Below are 8,570 nucleotides of genomic sequence, written 5' to 3'. Positions count from 1 at the left end.
TACTCCTTAAGCATGTGGTTTCATCCTAGGTTCTTCCTGCCAGCAGTTTCTCACTTTAATCATACACCCACAGCAACCCAGATCTTTAAATTCAGCAATTCTTTCTCAGGTTTCAGCAAGTCATTGGCAGCCTGAGCTATTTTTGGGATATTTTCTCTACTGCAGATGCAGCTCAGGAAAACGCAGGGAGCATGCTAAAGACCTGCAGCTATTTGCCTTGTACAATTTGCTCATTTCTCTTTATTTCTCTGTTTTCCTGCACTCATCACTTAAAGGACAATCTTTCTTGCAAACAAAATCCCCGGAGCCTGATTAGAGGGACTGAAGGCTCCCAGACACGGATTGCCTGCCAGCCCCAGCACGGTAAGGACATGGACACTTTTGGCTAGCCTTGCATTGCAGCTTTTTAAGCTTTGCTGAACGTTTATTTGTGTCCATCGCTTCCAAATCAACACTGCTGGCATGGCAGGCAGTCTCCAGCTTCTGGTCTCCATTTTCATTCTCTAAAATCCTCAGCACTTGTAAGTAACACATTTATACTCAGCGTCTCTTTGTGTGTTCTGGAAATCAATGACTGACACTAATTTTGATCAGTTCCAGCGGTGGGGGTTTTTTTCTTTACATTCTAGCATCTTTTGGGCATCTGTAATTTGCAATCCTGATTGAAACTGGGGGTATTTTTATTGCCTGATCTTCTCTACTGAAGGTATATTGTTAGTCTTACTATTATTTAGCTTGGGCAAATTATTCAAATCAGGGAGTGGTTTTATGCACGGTAGATGGAAACATTACAGGAAAGCCCTGCTGATTTACAGTTAAATACATTGCTCTCCTGCCTTGTGTGCCGGCTCTGCTCGAATACCTTTAGGCTGCCACAGAGCAAGCAGTACACAAACACTACAGAGGCACTGACAGCACAAAACCAGTGCAGCAGACTGAGCTGAACTAAAAATGACTCGTTTTTCTACGTTCACAGAAATGCAGCAAGTAACCTCTGCAAGAATGGTGACATTCCAGTTCTATAAGACGTACTATTTTATTGAAATACTTGTAAAAAGAGTTTAGCATCCTCGGGGACATTTTACTTATACATACTGCTGCAGGAAGATGAACACAGTTCGTGTCTTATCAATGTACAAACCAGATTCTGGGAATCTCTGGTGAAAGAAAGTGGAAAAGGGATTCTCAGAAAAACTGGAATAGCTTTATGCTTTATCCTTTCATGTTCAGTAATACGATGATTGCAGATGATTCCCCTGAGGGTTTAGTGTACATCACCCAAATATTTGACTGCAACTTAGTGTTTGTTGTCCTTATAGGAGAGCTTTTAGAAAGCCTGACTTTGCACTAGAGGTAGGAAGGCCTTCAGACTAAGCAATCAAAGCTACTTGTGTCTGCTGCCAGGATGGAAAAGAGCACAGTCAACAATTGTATTCCCATAATATTTACTATCAAAATGCTTAGACATTACAGTCTGCAGCAGAAACAAAAGTTAGCACGCACAGCCTCTGAAACAGTGTTTTAGGAACTTACTTTGTTCAGTTTCATAGTTTGAAAATGTTTCTTGAGTGATGTATAAAACTGAGAGAGGGATGGGAGAAATGCTAAATGTACACATGAGTAGAATGAAGGTCTTTAAGGCTTAATTTTCAGTATGGGAAAAGTTTTGGTGTTGATATGAAAAGAATTTTAAAGAGAGAGCCATGCAGGATGTAGTGGCTTACAACTCAGACACTAGAAGCAAAAAGTGAAAACTTCAACTGGTATCAGTAGACTTAGGATCAGGCTCTGAAAGTGGTATTTTTGCTTCTGAAAGCCTCTTAACGATTTTGAGGCAATTTTTCTGATACTGTCAATGTTGCTTCTGATACCTGAGCCTGGCTCTCTCCTCCAGCTGGTGAGTCTCTGCCTCAGTGCCACTGAAGTCATGGACACTGTATTAGCTGACTGAGAAATAGGAATCAATCCTTTAGTCCTTAGTTCCATCTCATACTCAATCCCAAATGCCAGCACTCAGCTTGATTGAAATCTTGAGACTCAACACGTTTCCCAGAGAGCACAGGAAGAAAGATGGATGTGTGTCACTAAAAGTTAGCAAAGCATTTGGTTGTTTACTGTTAACAGGGGAACTGATGTGTCATTAGACAAGTGACAAGGTGTGCATGTAAAGATATATCCCAAAAAAAAGTTACTCCCAGCACAAACAGAAGTCAAATGAAGGAAGTTTAACTGGCAGGACAGGTCTCTGCAGAACTGAGTGTTTGGGCAATACAGTGAGATAAACCCAATACAGTGATTACATCTGTACAGATAACTATTCAAGTGGGGCTTGTTTGGATTCATTTTAGAAATGTCAGACTAAATTGTGCCACTGACAGAAACTATGATTAGAAAGACAATGCATGTTGTTTCACAGTATGTGCAGAAAGGAAATAATCCGAATAATGTTAAAGCAGATGCCATCTAGGATATATGAACTGTTTATTTTTAAAGCAAACTGTTGCATACAGGTGCTTTTTGGAAACTGAAAATCCAGCCTTTTTTAGAGGAGGAATATAGACCATGGAGATTAGCAACTCTCCAGACCTTACCAGCTGAGGGATACCCTCATGCCATGTTAATAGACTACCTTTGTGTGTGTCCATACACACTAAATCAGCCACACGTAAGATAAAAAAAATTAACTGACTCTGTAAAAGCACTAATTTATAATTCAGCAGCAGCTATGATGCCAGGCACTCCATAACTCATATTTAATGATCCTTGCCTAGAAACAAGTATATATAAAGGGCTAATGGATATCAATAAGGGCAATGGCTACAGTGGAACCCATGCTGACTTACAGCAGAACTTGTTCTGATGAGAACATGAGCCAAAAGCACAATTATTCCTCAGAATATCACAGAAGTGGGTTCCTCCACTTTTAATGACATCCTCAGACACACACTAAAGTTGCAATAAGATTGGACAAGAGCACAGCCATGGTAACTGGCCAGTTATACACTCTTCTGCTTAGCTTTTTTTCCCCAAGTTTACTCTTTTCAATTTTAGCTTAAAAATCAATTTAAAGAAGGTGAATTGGTCCTGCACTACTCTGCAAATGGCTAGACTAAAAGCACCCATGTCTCAATGGCTCCACTGACATCAGTAACTGCAACAACCTGATCATATGGCTGAGCCCTTCATTAAAATTGAAGGGACAGGTTTATTTTTCCTGGCTGTCACTTTGCACCAGACCAATACTATTAAATCCAGTTGAGGGACTGTGTTGAAAGAGGATTCATCAACAAAAAGTGAATTCTTCAAGGACTGGGTCTGAATTTTAATATTTGTGTAAGGCAAGGCTGTGCAACAAAAAGCTGACAAGCTGTGCTGGTGTGCTCGAGCGTATCAGCAGGCAGCATCAGCTGAGGGGAGGAATATCACAGAGCAGCAGAAATTACAGGAAATGTAGTAGGAATTTAAGGCTCATGGTAGGCAGGAATGAGCAAATGAGGGAGCAGCCTCAGTGACAAACTGCAGACTCGTGTGAGAGGAGGCAGTCCCAGCAGCTCAGCTTTGTCTTCCCTGTAGCTGCTGAGCCCTGGCAGCACTGGCACTCCCCAGCCTTCTCCCAGATGGCAGCAGAGGGATGGAAATGCTCTGCAGCCTCTTCCTTTTGGATCCTCCCCTGTCCATTCCTTCCCACATCATCCCACAGCAGGAGCAGGCCTTGGCACATTTCTGGCTCTCACTCCAACCCCAACATCAGCCTCTGGTAACAGTTAGAGAAGCACTGGGAGGTGTAAGAGCTACCTGGGAAGGAGGAGAGAAGGGCTACAAGGCCTGGACAGCTGGGTGAGAGTAGCAGAGGAACAGAGATGTGACAGCACATCCTGGAGGACTGAGCAAAGAGACAGGTAGACAAAGTGCAGCCACTTCCACCCAACATTTCCCACTGTGATACAGCTGAGAAAAAGACAAAAGCACTTCCCAGTACACCATTAAAGACAGAGATACTGGAGACAGCACAGCACTAATGGCATCCCACAGGTGTGGGTGAGTCCCTGTTTGGAATAGGATCAAGTTCTTGTCACTCACAGAAAGATCAACGTGTATCATAATAATGAGGCAGGAATAGGAAGGTTATTGGTAAAGATATCATCAAATTAATTATTTAAGATGTATGACAATGCTGGCCAAGAACAAACAGATATAAATTGAACATAGCAATTAGAATGAGGAGAATACACTGAAGCAGAGAGATGGGATTATGGATAATTATCCTCTTCTTAAGGTGAAGAATGATCAATTACCAAAAGCACTGCCTGTTTTTGGAAGTTGCTGCAACATTATAATTGCTCCAGCACTGTTTTCTAGGTCACTGTCATACATGTTAATACAAGTGAGATAAGAACCAGCCTCTGGGTGTGATGAATGGATAGGTGCTATAATTTACTTTAGCAATATTGCTGCCTTTGACATCCCTTGTCTGTACAAACACTGAGATAACATCGATGCAGTAACATCAGCCTCTTTAAGATACAGAAATGAAACTATCACTTTGAGTTAAAGAAGAACAAGTGGAGCAAAGTTGGTTCTTGTTGATATTCTGAAGAATCTTGGAAATCTGTTCTGAGGCTGCACAGATTAGGTGTACTTTAAGTGTCAACAAGAAGCAAAAAGTTATTTCTATGTGAAGTTTTTCCTCTGTTGCTCAAAACCCAAATGGACCTGGCAGTCCAACAGGCTGCCCTCACTGTGGGCAGAGGGGAAGACTGAGACCATGAGACCCTGACTTCCTTTTTCCCCAAAAGAAAATTAAATTCAATGTCTCATGGAGCAGAGACACACTATGGCACAGATCTAGACTGATCTGTCTGTTTGACCAGAGCAACAAATCTCAAACACCAAGGCTAAAATTATTGGCAAACCATGCCAGTATCAGAACTCAGTTTCTATGTGGATTCTGCAACTCCCATGTAGATACAGGAGGTAGGACTCGTATCCTTCAGTCTTTTCCCAGGCTCTGGGGTCGGTACAGAAAGGGCCCTAAGCAGCCTTCAACAGAAATCAGCATTTCTGTTGCAATCAGCCTTTAGAAATGGATGGCTGTGTTTTTTTTGAAATTAACTTTTGAAAGATACCCTTGCAAAATTTATGATAGAAATTTTATCCCAAATACCAGAATCAGTCACTGCATATTCCATAATATTCAAGTATTTCAATTATCTTGAGATTGTAAAGCAGTGAGCTCTCACATCAGCAACAGAGAGTACAATATAACAAAGAGATCCGTTTAAAAGATGATGTGTCTGAGGTTACATAAAACAGCGGCTACAAGAAACAGTTCAACTGCAGTCACTGGGTAATTTTACTTTAGCTGTGCTGAAAATAAACAAATCCTTTGGAGGAAAAGACCAGATTTCTGGTATTGACCATATCTAATTTGTTGCCAAAAAATAGGTAAAATAGTTGAAATAGGTAAGCTGGATACTTTAAAATGTTACCTATATAAAGACTGAATTACTTGAATTACTTGATAATTTTCCTTAAAACTACTTGGGAAAACAAATCCTTGTCATCAATGTTTCCTGAATTTCTGTGATAGTGCTTTGTAGGCTGCAAGCTAAAATTAATCCCTGATACCATTTTTTGGTTTTCATGACATTGGCTCCAGTTAAACACATCTGCAATGGATTCCTTAACCTTCCCCATCAAATATCCCAACCTTTCTTCAGCCAGTTCTAGTGGATATTTCTCTAATTTTGTGGATTCTTGATTGACTTTGGTTTTACTACATATGATGATCAAAGCTAGCAATGATAAAGAGAGAGAAACATTAGCAAAGGCATCTAAAAATTACATTTATTCTTAAAAGCCCAAGCAGAAGTCACCAAGGCACATCACTGACAGATAACAATGACATACAGCAGCTCCTAACTCCGACTTCTTATTTTCAATATCTTTTCCTCTGCCACGTCCTGTTAATAACTGAAGCCACTGACTTTACCTAAAGTAAATAAATTACACAAACTCAAAGAATATATCAATGCAGGAATGGTCTACTAAATGTAAATACTATTTTTAGCAAGGATAGCAAATGCAAGCAAAATTTGGTTCTCATTTAACACTGGTTCACATTTATCCCTAAATTATTTATGCTGTGACTGCCTTTTTTGATGCCAGAAGGAACACGGAGCTGTTAGTCCTCAAAATTTGAAGGTATAAAATGGTTGAAACAAATAATTTTTCTGTTTGCAAAGGAAAAACAAAAGACCTCAGCTGGGAAAGAGGAGAGAGATTATTTACCCTAAGTATGAGAAAGCCTTCAGATAAGATATTGATCCTGTCACATTTATGTCTAATAATTCCAGCATTTCAGAGTGAGAGGGACACAAACAATATTTCAGTCTTGCAGAGCATGCTGACATCACACAGCCTCCAAATGAGCTCTTTCATGCAGTTTGTCTGTGCTGGTGTTATTAATAGGCACACTAAAATGGGAACTTCACCCTGGCTCAGCTTTGACTCACTGCATGGCCTTGGGCATCACATAACCTCTGTCTCCAGTTCTCTATCTGCATAATGCATTTGTCTAGCTAGTGACTTTGCACAGTCATGGGGCAAATAAATGAGTCACCTCACAGAATTTTTAGATTGATACACTCTGGCTTCCCTTATAATCTCCCTGCACTTTTGTAATATATTTCCTGAATTTTAACATAAACTTGACTCTTTCATAAAGGTAACCAAACTATTTAAACAGAAGGAAGAACTCTTTAACACTTCCAAATTAAACCTCCTAGGATTAGTACCTTGAAATAAAAGAATGGAACCACAGCCACATAAGACAGCTTGCAGTCTCACAGCCTAAAATACCTTTATCTGATGTTTTCTATAAATCTCCTTACTGTCCAGGGAAGAAGGAAGAAAGAAGGCAGCTTAATTTCTCACTGTGAGAAGAAATAACAGATTACATAGTCAGTAAAATCTGCCCTGAAAAGTATGGTCTGGGCATAACAGATGGAAGAATCTGTCAACTAGTCTCCATTATTCAACTGGCAGTGAAATGAGCTGTATTATTTTGGAATCTGAACTGGCTCTGAGTGCAAGAGAGTCATGTTCATTTGACTGCACCAGAGGATATAAATCCACTGTGTGGCTGAGATGACTTGCCCAAAGCTAATTAAGTTAGTTATACGCTTAGTTAATTTTTTTCCTGTTGTCCATTGAAACTAATTAAATTTTCTCTGGAATATAACTTCTCTGCTCCAAGTCTGACCCTTTATGTCTTAAAGAGAAAAAAAAAACCCCTTCCATCAAGGAAGCCCCTGAGAGGACTCTCAAGGCATTGACATGCAGTAGTCAAATATTCATTTATTTCTGACAGGAGCCTAAAGTAGATGCAAAAATAGATTACGGAGTCATCTGACATGGGTTTAAAGTACAAAGGTGGACAAAGCAAGCACATTAATTATCAAAAGTTGAATAGTTTATCACCGATTATTGTTTCAGTGAGTGCTGCAGCTTTACAAAGCCCAGACATGCAGCCAACAACTGATGCCTCATTAGACACAACCAACTGAATCTCTCAAGGTGGTATCCTTGGATGCTCACTCATCCACTGTTGTCCCATTTTTTCTTATGACTTGATTTATTCTCTGCTTTGATTAGGGTCTAGATCAAAAATGGACATTAATGTAAAGGAATATTTATAATCCTGGGATACACGAGACCCATGGTGAGCAGATCCCCTGACAGCACAACTCCCAGAGAAGGGTAAATGCCCTTCCATTTCTAATTACACCACTACAAAACAGCGAGAAAAAATGATGTATTGCACAAATATGTCTATTTGTGTAGATATGCATGAATGAGTAACAGGTTCCTGGTCTTGGAAGCACCTTGTCCATTCCACAAGAAAAAGGAATTGGGAGCTCCAACCTAACTCATGGCTTGTGTCCTCATGGAACTTGGCAACAGGACGAGGAATAAAAAAACCTCTAAAGCTGAGCTAATCACTAATAATGACATGATTATTATGACAACTACAAATTTATGACACATCTAGTCTGACAGTGCTATTTTAGGACAACAGGTCAAATGAGGATGCAAAAAACCCAAGGTCTAATTCATTCCCAGTGTAAACTGGCAGCATTCCTGTTGATTTCAATGAGAGATTTACTTGTTCACTCCAGCTCTAATTTTAAGTCAACCTCTTTCCAATATTTAGGATTGACTTGCACCAGCCTAAAAACTACTCACTCTTAAACTCAAATGGACCTCCAGGGAGTTGGGGGAGAGGCATTATTTTCATGTCTCTGCATTTAGACAGTACACGTAGATTTACTGTTATTGGAGTAACTTACCCATATAATGAGAAAAGTTATTTAAAAAAAAAAATTAAAAAGCTTCAGAGGCAGAGCAGCAAGAGCCAGTTTAAAATATCTGTGTGGTTCTTTTATGCCCAGATAGCCAGAAGGCAACACTCAAAAGAGGAAAGAATAGAAGGAGTCACTGAAATAGAGAATAACGAGGCAGAAAGAACAAGCAGAGCCTTAGATACATGTAATTTGCTTGTGTTGTTT

The 8,570-nt window shown here is 39.9% G+C and overlaps 1 protein-coding gene across 1 annotated transcript in view; it reads left to right on the top strand.

Moving 5' to 3' along the window:
- The first annotated feature begins 251 nt into the window (after positions 1–251).
- The window catches only part of AMMECR1 (AMMECR nuclear protein 1), a 93,996-nt gene continuing 85,677 nt past the window's right edge, over positions 252–8,570 (top strand). The window contains 1 exon segment of the mRNA XM_050310569.1: positions 252–363. The gene's annotated coding sequence lies outside the window, so the exon portion shown is untranslated.

The sequence above is a fragment of the Myiozetetes cayanensis genome, unplaced genomic scaffold (assembly GCF_022539395.1).
Source record: "Myiozetetes cayanensis isolate MyiCay16 unplaced genomic scaffold, myiCay2020 scf15, whole genome shotgun sequence".
NCBI classification, from domain to species: Eukaryota; Metazoa; Chordata; class Aves; order Passeriformes; family Tyrannidae; genus Myiozetetes; species Myiozetetes cayanensis.
The sequence above is the reverse complement of the archived record's forward strand: the minus strand, read 5'-3'. Positions and strand labels throughout refer to the sequence as shown.